We start from the raw sequence: 9,073 nt of genomic DNA, 5'->3' as shown, positions 1-9,073 counted from the left end.
CCTAAAGAATTTGGTAGGGAGTTCAAATTTATCTAACATTTCAAGTAACTTAACACATCCATATAGCTAACATGCTAGTAGTATCAAGGCATCAACTAAAATTTTGAAGCCTCTTAGCCGAATCCTAACTCTCCAACAACCCCAATTTCATCCATGAGATAAATAGAAGTAGGCTAACCCTCCAAAGGATGTGTAAACCTCCAAAAGAAACATTGAACATACCTTAATCTAAAGAACTTCCCCTCTTCTTCTTCCTTCAATTCACGGCAATGGAGGAGCAACCTAGCTAATTTTTTGTTTCTCCCCTACTAACCACTATTATTTTATTACCCATGTTCTTTATTTTATTATTTCTAACATAAAACACTAACATAAAATGTTTATAATACATTTTAACCCATAGCATGGCCGGCCACTACTTGTCATAGGTGGAAATTTGATATGCAAACCCATTATTTTCATAACATGCACTAATAGATCCTTATAGATTAACCCATCACATTTCAAAGTGTCACACATAAGTCCTATTAACTAAATTCACATGCAATTGACCAAATCGAAGCTCAAAACTTTCACACACTCATATTCACATAATTTAGACAATAAATATTATACTCAAATACTTCGGTGACTCGGTTTAGCGGTCCCGAAACCACTTTCTGACTAGGGTCAATTTAGGGCTGTCACATATAGTCACCATATTAAGCTTACGGTAATCAATGCAAAGTCTAATTGAACCATCCTTCTTCTTTACGAACAATATAGGAGCACCCCAGGGAGAGAAACTCGGTCTCACAAATCCCTTATCTGTTAACTCTTGCAAATGAGCCTTCAATTCTTTTAATTTGTTTGGAGCCATTCTATATGAAGCAATCGAGATCGGTGCAGTACCCGGCAACAAATCAATGGCAAACTCTATCTCTCTGTTCGGAGGCAACCCAGGCAATTCCTCTGGAAATACATCTGGAAACTCACAGACTATCAGTACTGATTCAAAATTCAGTTGAGGTAACTCAGTATTCATTACATAAGCCAGATAAGCTTCACACCCTTTCCTCATGTATTTATGTGCAGACATGTGCGAAATCACCTTAGGCAATTTATTTGATTCATCTATTTCAACCTACAGAATTTCTCCATTTTCACATTTCAACTCTAGTGTTTTTTGTTTACAATCTACCTTGGCATCATACAATGTCAACCAGTCCATTCCCAAAATAACGTCAAACTCATCAAATGGTAACAACATCAGATTAGCCAGAAAACAGTGACCTTGAATCATTAATGGGCAATTCGTGCAAACCTTGTCAACTGGCACCTTTTGGCCTAAGGGGTTCGACACTTTAATTGTAAACTCAGTAAACTCAACAGGCAACTTTTTATTAGATACTAAATTCATGCAAATATAGGAATGAGTGGACCCGGGATCAATCAATGCAATAACAATAGTATCATAGAGAGAAAATGTACCAGTAATGACATCGGGAGATGATGCATCCTCTCGGGCACGTATAGCATAAGCTCTAGCAGGAGCTCTAGTTTCTGATCTTACCGCTAAATCTTTCATCGTAGTTTTACTGCTAGTCCCACCTCCAGTATTTCTCGGTGGTCTACCTCTGCTAGCAGTGGTATTCTGTCTAGCACTCTGAAATCTTTCTTCTTTAACTTTCTCCGGATAGTCTCTAATAAAATGCTCACGAGAACCGCACCTGAAACAAGCTCGCTCATTTCCCCAACACTCACCATAATGTTGCCTGCCACAATGCTGACACTCGGGCTTTCTAGGTCTCACATTACCCACACTTGCCACCGAAGTAGCTTGAGCTTTAGACCCCGAATATGCTCTACCACAATCTCTGTGTGAATCCCCAGTTGAAACTGTCATTCGAGGGTTTGTCTCTTTGGACCTCTTTGATTGAGATTGAAATGACTTGCTTATCAACCTTTTTCTGGCATCTCGAGCCTCAATAGCAGCTTTTCTTCTTTCTTTGTTCAATTTTTCAGCTTTAAGAGCTCGGTCAACCAATACTACAAATTCTTTCAACTCCAAAATTCCCACAAGCACTTTAATGTCCTCATTTAGCCCATCCTCAAACCTTTTGTACATAATGGCCTCGGTGGACACACATTCCTGGGCATACTTGCTGAGTCTTACAAATTCGCGTTCATACTCTGCCACAGACATCTTGCCCTGCTTCAATTCAAGGAAATCCTTTCGTTTTTGATCAATAAATTGCTGACTTATGTATTTCTTTTTGAATTCTTGCTGGAAAAAATCCCAAGTAACTCTTTCTTTTGGCACCACTACTACCAAAGTCTTCCACCAGTGGTTGGCCGAATCTCTCAAAGGTGATACAGCACACTTTAAGCACTCCTCGGGTGTGCATGAGAGCTCATCAAATACACGGGTAGAATTTTCAAGCCAGAACCACGTTTTCTCGGGATCATCATCGATCTTTGCTCTAAACTCTTCTGCCCCTTGTTTTCGAATCTTGTCAACCGGAGGCTTGTTCATTCTTACCAAATCTATGCCTTGAGCAGCTACAGGAATCGTCTGAGGTATGGGAGGGGGTGGAGGAGGTTGAGCATTTGGATTTGCTCGAATAAACTTAGTATACCAATTGTTCATCATTTGGAGAAAGGCATCCCGAGCCTCATCTCCCTATCTCAATGTCTCAGGTCTACTTTCCATATGCGCGGTCCCTTGTGCGGCTGGCACATTACTAACAGCATCATCAGCCGCAGTTCCTTCAGAATCCATTACTATATTAAAACAAAACACAGTTTAGAATAATCAGGAGTCACCACACTATCACAATATTTTTATGGCATGTATAGTTAGACTTTTACATACACTTTAGTCCGAGAACTGACTAAACCATAGCTCTGATACCACTAATTGTAACACTCCTTACCTATATCCGTCGCCGGAATAGGGTACGAGGTATTAACAAATTATAGTATATACTATTAAATAAAACCCAAACAAAAATATGGCGTGCAATTTGATCATGAATCATTATAACATATACCATTAACAATACAAACCAATTTCAAAGACTTCGTACAAAATAATTTGTTTGATACTATAATTAGTATTTTAAAACTAGACAATTATGACACGTAACAAAATAACTAAGTTTGCTATACATGCCATATTTCAAAATGTTGAGTTCAAATACCAAGAGTATTGATAGTGCGGGCGGATCTTCAACGATCTCTAACTCCTTTGCTAGCTGGATGACACTATAAGGTAAAGGAGAGAAAAGAAAGTAAGCTTATAGCTTAGTAAGTAAGTATATAAATAACAAATAAGGAATCTAATATGTTTACAACATAACTCAATTATATCATATTTTTAATTTTACTATTTACTCCGGTTTGATCAAGCTGTCCCTCCTGCATCATGATCACTAAATAAATCATAACTCGAGTTACGAAACTCAAAATTAAAATCCGTAAAATTTCCCTGAATTTAGACTCATAAATCTTCTTACAAAAGTTTTTTTAGAATTTTTTATTCAGCCAATTAGTACAGTTTATTAGTTTAAGTTTCCCCTGTTCAACTGATCTGACCTCTGTTCACTTCGAATTGAATTTCTATCAGTAAAGAATTCAAATAACCATGAAACCTATTTCATTTAAAACTAGACTCAATAAGGAATTTATGCATATAAACTATATTTCTTATTGTGTTTTGTACAATGTTTAATGATTTTTCAAAGTTGGAACAGGGGATCACATAGTCATCCAAAACAAGTCACACAATTGTAAATATCTCAAAATATAGAATTCTTTTGCTTGCTCTGTTTCTTTTATATGAAAATAGACTCATTAAGCTTTAATTTCACATTTCATTCAATCTCTAATTAAATTCCATATATTTTTTGTGATTTTTCAAAATAACATCACTGCTACTGTCCAAAACAGTTTTAGTGCTAATTTCACTCTTTCACACATTCTTTGTACTAACCTCATTTTAACTTATATATATATCACAAATCATTTTCACCACATTTCACACATCGCGAGTATAGGCCCATGATTACAATGTTACCATAAAGCCATCTCGTTGAACAATTCGGATTAATCCTCCATACTTGATGGTTTCAGCACACAGCCCCACCATCATATTTCATTTAATTCGACTCTCTTGTACAAATGGTAAACACTTAGTACCACTCATGCGACCTAGCCAAGTAGCTCTCTTGTCTACATGGTGTTCTTCACTTGGAATCACGCATGCGACCTAGCGGCATTTATCTCTCCCGTAGCTCTCTTATCTACATGGGATACATCCCGTACCACACATGTGACCTAGCTACTACATAGTATCTCGTAGCTTTCTTGTACACATGATGTGCACTCAGTACCATACATGTGACCTAGCTACGCTCCCTCTATTTTATTCGATCTTTCCGAATGTTCAACTAGGATCTCTCTCTCTATTACTTATTTCCATTCTTCCAATAGTCGATTTATACTTCAACATCAGCTAGTATATATATATAATAGGCTGAAATATAAGAATGTAAATGGAATTAATGTGTTATTTACATACAAACATACCTCGGTGCAAAATATGAGAATTTTGCAATTTAGTCCAAAACTTTCTCCTTCCCCCATTCGAGGTCGATTTCACGCCTTTCTTGATCTATAACAACATATTTAGCTCATTTAACACTCGAACTATTTATTTTAATCCAAAAATCACATTATACAAAAATTACATTTTTCCCCTAACTTTTACAAAATTACGATTTTTCCCCAAGGCTCGGAAATTTAATTTCAGCCCTTATTCTTATGTTTAATAACCTATTGATCATTTTTCTCTTCTATGGCAACATAAAATTCTTGCTCTAACACATAGTTATGAACAATATGTATTTTTATCGATTATGCTGTTTTGCTCGTTTTCGCTAAAATCGCTTAGAAAAGATCGTTATCCTAACTTTAAACATTCATATTCTACCATCAAACAACAAAATACATGCCTATCATTCATGGGTAAATTTTTAAACATAAACCCTAACTCGAAATAATGGTAGAAATAGGTAAATCGAGCTACGAGGATTTCAAAAATGTGAAGAACGTTAAAAACGGGGCTTGAAATCACTTACTATAAAGCTTGAAAGTTGAAGAAACCCTAGCTATGGAGGAGAGCAAATTTCGGCAGCAACTAGTGAAGATGATGACCAATTTTGTGTTATTTTTCCTATTTTATTTCATTTAATATACAAATGACCAAAATGCCCTTACTACTAAACTTTCCAAAAATTCCCTCCATGTCCAACTTTTGTCCATAACTTAGGAATTGGTCAAATTCCTATTTAAGACCTCCTAGTTAATATCCCAAAGAAATTTGATACTAAACTTCTAAAACATGAGTTTTACAATTTCTTCAGTTTAGTCCCTAATCTCAACTTAAGCGCTCAATGCATAGAATTTCATCACGAAAATTTCACGAAATCCTGAAATCATATCATAAACCCAAAAATAATTATAAAACAATTATTTTTATCTCGGATTTGTGGTCACGAAACCACTATTTTGATTAGGCCCTAATTCGGGTTGTCACACTTTTAATCCAACCAATCCAACCCTTTCGGAATTAGAATTAGTTTATAAGTATACGAACAATATTCTATGTCTAGAGATCGTTTCCATTTTAATTAAGAAATAAGAATAATCAAATGAAACAATAAAGTAAATTAGATATATATTGCATCCATAAAAATAGTTTAAGGTTTCATAAACTAATCCCAACCCTGTGAGATCTAGCTCATGGGGTGGGAAATAAAATTCCCAACCAAAATATTATTTGACATTGTATTCAACTAATTCAATTCAATATTTTGAAACAACACTAATGGAAATAATGGAAGTGTTAGAGTATGCCCAAAGACCAATCATGAGGTGATTGTAATAACATACTTATTTTACCTTGTTTATTAATATAAGGCATAGCCATTATTATTTCAGTTTATTTTCTGTGTATATAAATAAAATATTTTATAATAATGTCCTGAGAATGATATGATTATTCTTAAGAAGTCTTTAGTCGAGTATTATTGTGGGCTTGGACAACAATAACGTAACACCCCTAGCCCGTATGTCGCCAGATTAGGGCTACAGAGGATTACCGAATCATAACGTCCAAAAATTAACAATTTACAACCATAAACAAATCACAAGTTAAATCATTGTAATATCAATAAAAAACATTCATACAGTCCACTATACGACCCCTCGAGGCCCAAAACAGACATTGGAAACAATTTGAGACTAAATTAGAAACATATGAAATTTTTCGAAAAAATTTCAAATTTTTCAAACTGTAGGGGTCACATAGCCATGTGGCCAGGCCGTGTGAGTACGCCCGTGTCTTCGACCATGTGGGCATTCAAAATAGGGACACATAGCCAAGCCACACGCCTGTGTGCCACGCCGTGTACCCTTCGAGATAACCCCACACGCCCATGTGCCAGGACGCCTGCTAAGCCGTGTAACAACCTGACTTGCAACCCTTTGAAAGTTACAGGGGACAAATGGCTGAGACACGTGCCCATGTCTCTGCCCATGTGGACGAAAAATAGGCAATTCCTAAGCCATTTTTCTCACCCAAACTCACAATCCATGCACAAGCCAATTGCACCTAAAATTAAGCATTCAAAACTCACTTTGCATATGGATATCCAAGCTTAATCAACCTAACATATAACCATTCAACCAATATGCCAAAATGACACCTCAATACAACAAAACAAATTTACTTAAACACCTAACCAATTCAATCCACAACTAAACTACTAATTGGATTATCCCAATACTATATTTGCCACGATACTCATAAACCAAATATATATACATAATCAATACAAAATAGCCATATATACAACTAACCTATACCTTACCACATTGCTCAAAAGATGGTCACTGTCAAGTTACCTATTCAAGTCATTCCAACATTGTGGTCTATCCCCTTTACATCATTCACCAACTCATATTATATCGTTCCCATACCATCATTTTAGCCAACACAATATCAAGTTACCAACTACACAAGATACCACATATTATACATCATACCAACTAGATCATCAACCATAATATTGTATCAGAAACGTATAATATGTGGTATCTTGTGTAGTTGGTAACTTGATATTGTGTTGGCTAAAATGATGATATAATCGATGGATAGTGTTATGAAATCTTCAAATAAAACACCTGTACATGCCATTATAACCATGACTCAAAATCTTCAAAATATACTGATATAATCGATGGATAGTGTTATGAAATCTCTGAAAAATTCCAAATCGAATGAGCTTCTGATATCTAGAAACATAAAAAAAATTAACACAAAGTAAGCATGTAATACTTAATAAGTTTGTAATTCAAAAAAAATAAACCTTGTCATTTCAATTTATAAGCATAAAACAATTTGAGACAATCCAACATGACTTGGCATTAGCCTAAGCAACAGATCATCTTAAAACATCATAGCATATGTTCACACTACTTATAAGCATTGATATTTTTAAGCATATAGCTAAGCATATCTCAACCATCATCAACTCATACCTTTTCATACTTTCATAGCAACACTAATTGAAGCATTTGCTGATCCTTCCCTTGTAGTTTTGAAAATTTTCCTTATTTTTTGAATAATTCTATATGTTTCTGATTTAGTCCCGACTTGTTTCTAATGTGTTTTTAGAGCCTCAAGGGCTTGAATAAGGGAAGATACACATGTTATGGTTTGATTTTTATTTTCTTAATAACATGAATTGAAATGTTTTTAAATTTTGTTCGTTTTGAAATGACAACTTCGGTAATGCTTCGTAACCCTATTTCAGCCACAGATACAGGTTAGCGATGTTACATTTATTAGTATCAGAGCTACAGTTTAGTCAATTCTCAGATCTCATGTATTATGTGTGAGTCTAGCTATACATGCCATTATATAACCCGTGATAGTGTGATATCTCCTGACTGTTTTAAAACATGTTTTCTTATAGCAATGACAACCAACCAAGCTGACTCCGATGAAGTTGAGAGTAACACTCAAGCCTCTATTTACGAAGTAGCATTGAGGGGTACAAGGCCTATATCTGAGGGTCGGGAAGGAGAGGCTAAAGAAGTCTTCTTTTAGATGATGAACGACTGGTTTACTGAGTTCATACGGACGAACCCAGTTGCTCAACAGCCTCTACCATCTTCAGTTCCCCTATCGATCCTCGTTATTCCTCGAGGTTTGGAAACTTTACGAGATAATAAGCCACCGATTGATAAGATTCATTAGTACGAGGATGAAGAATTCAGAGGTAGTGCTGAAGATGATCTAGAGAGTGTAGAATTCTGGTTAGAGACAACAATTAGGGTCTTTGACAAACTATCTTGTTCACAGGCTGAATATGTTAAGTGTGTGGTATATTTGTTGAAAGAGTCAACTTACCAGTGGTGGAACACGTTGATTTTAGTTGCCCTGAGAGAGCGTATAACTTAGGAATTCTTCCAAACTGAGTTCCAAAAGAAATATATTAGTTAGAGATTTGTGGATCAGAAACGTAAAGAATTTCTTGAGCTCAAATAGGGCCATATGTCTGTGTCAGAATATGAACAAGAGTTTCTCAAACTTGGTAAATATGCCCGGGAATGCATTCCAACCGAGACTACCATGTGTTAAAACATTTAAGAAAGGGTTAAATGAAAATATAAAGCTTCTAGTAAGAATTCTTGAGCTGAAAGAAATTCTTGTCTTAGTTGATCAGGCACATAAAGCAAAAGAGCTTAGTAAAGATAAAAGAAATGTTGATTTCGACACTAGAGACTCGAGAAACAGATCGACTAGGAAGTCATATTAGTCTTCATCGAAGAGACCAAAAGAACATCACAACAGCTCCATATCTTCAGTGGGTATTCTAGTAGAGATAGAGGTAATCGGTGTTTGAGTCTAAAGCCTCAGGCTACATTTGTAGCGAGTGTGTGTAGTGTCAATGATAATAGGCCAGAGTACAAGTACTGTAAAAGACCACATTACAGTGAATGTAGACTGAAGAGTAAAGCATGT

This window comes from Gossypium hirsutum, chromosome A05 (genome assembly GCF_007990345.1).
Source record: "Gossypium hirsutum isolate 1008001.06 chromosome A05, Gossypium_hirsutum_v2.1, whole genome shotgun sequence".
Lineage (NCBI taxonomy): Eukaryota > Viridiplantae > Streptophyta > Magnoliopsida > Malvales > Malvaceae > Gossypium > Gossypium hirsutum.
This window is presented reverse-complemented; position numbering follows the sequence as displayed.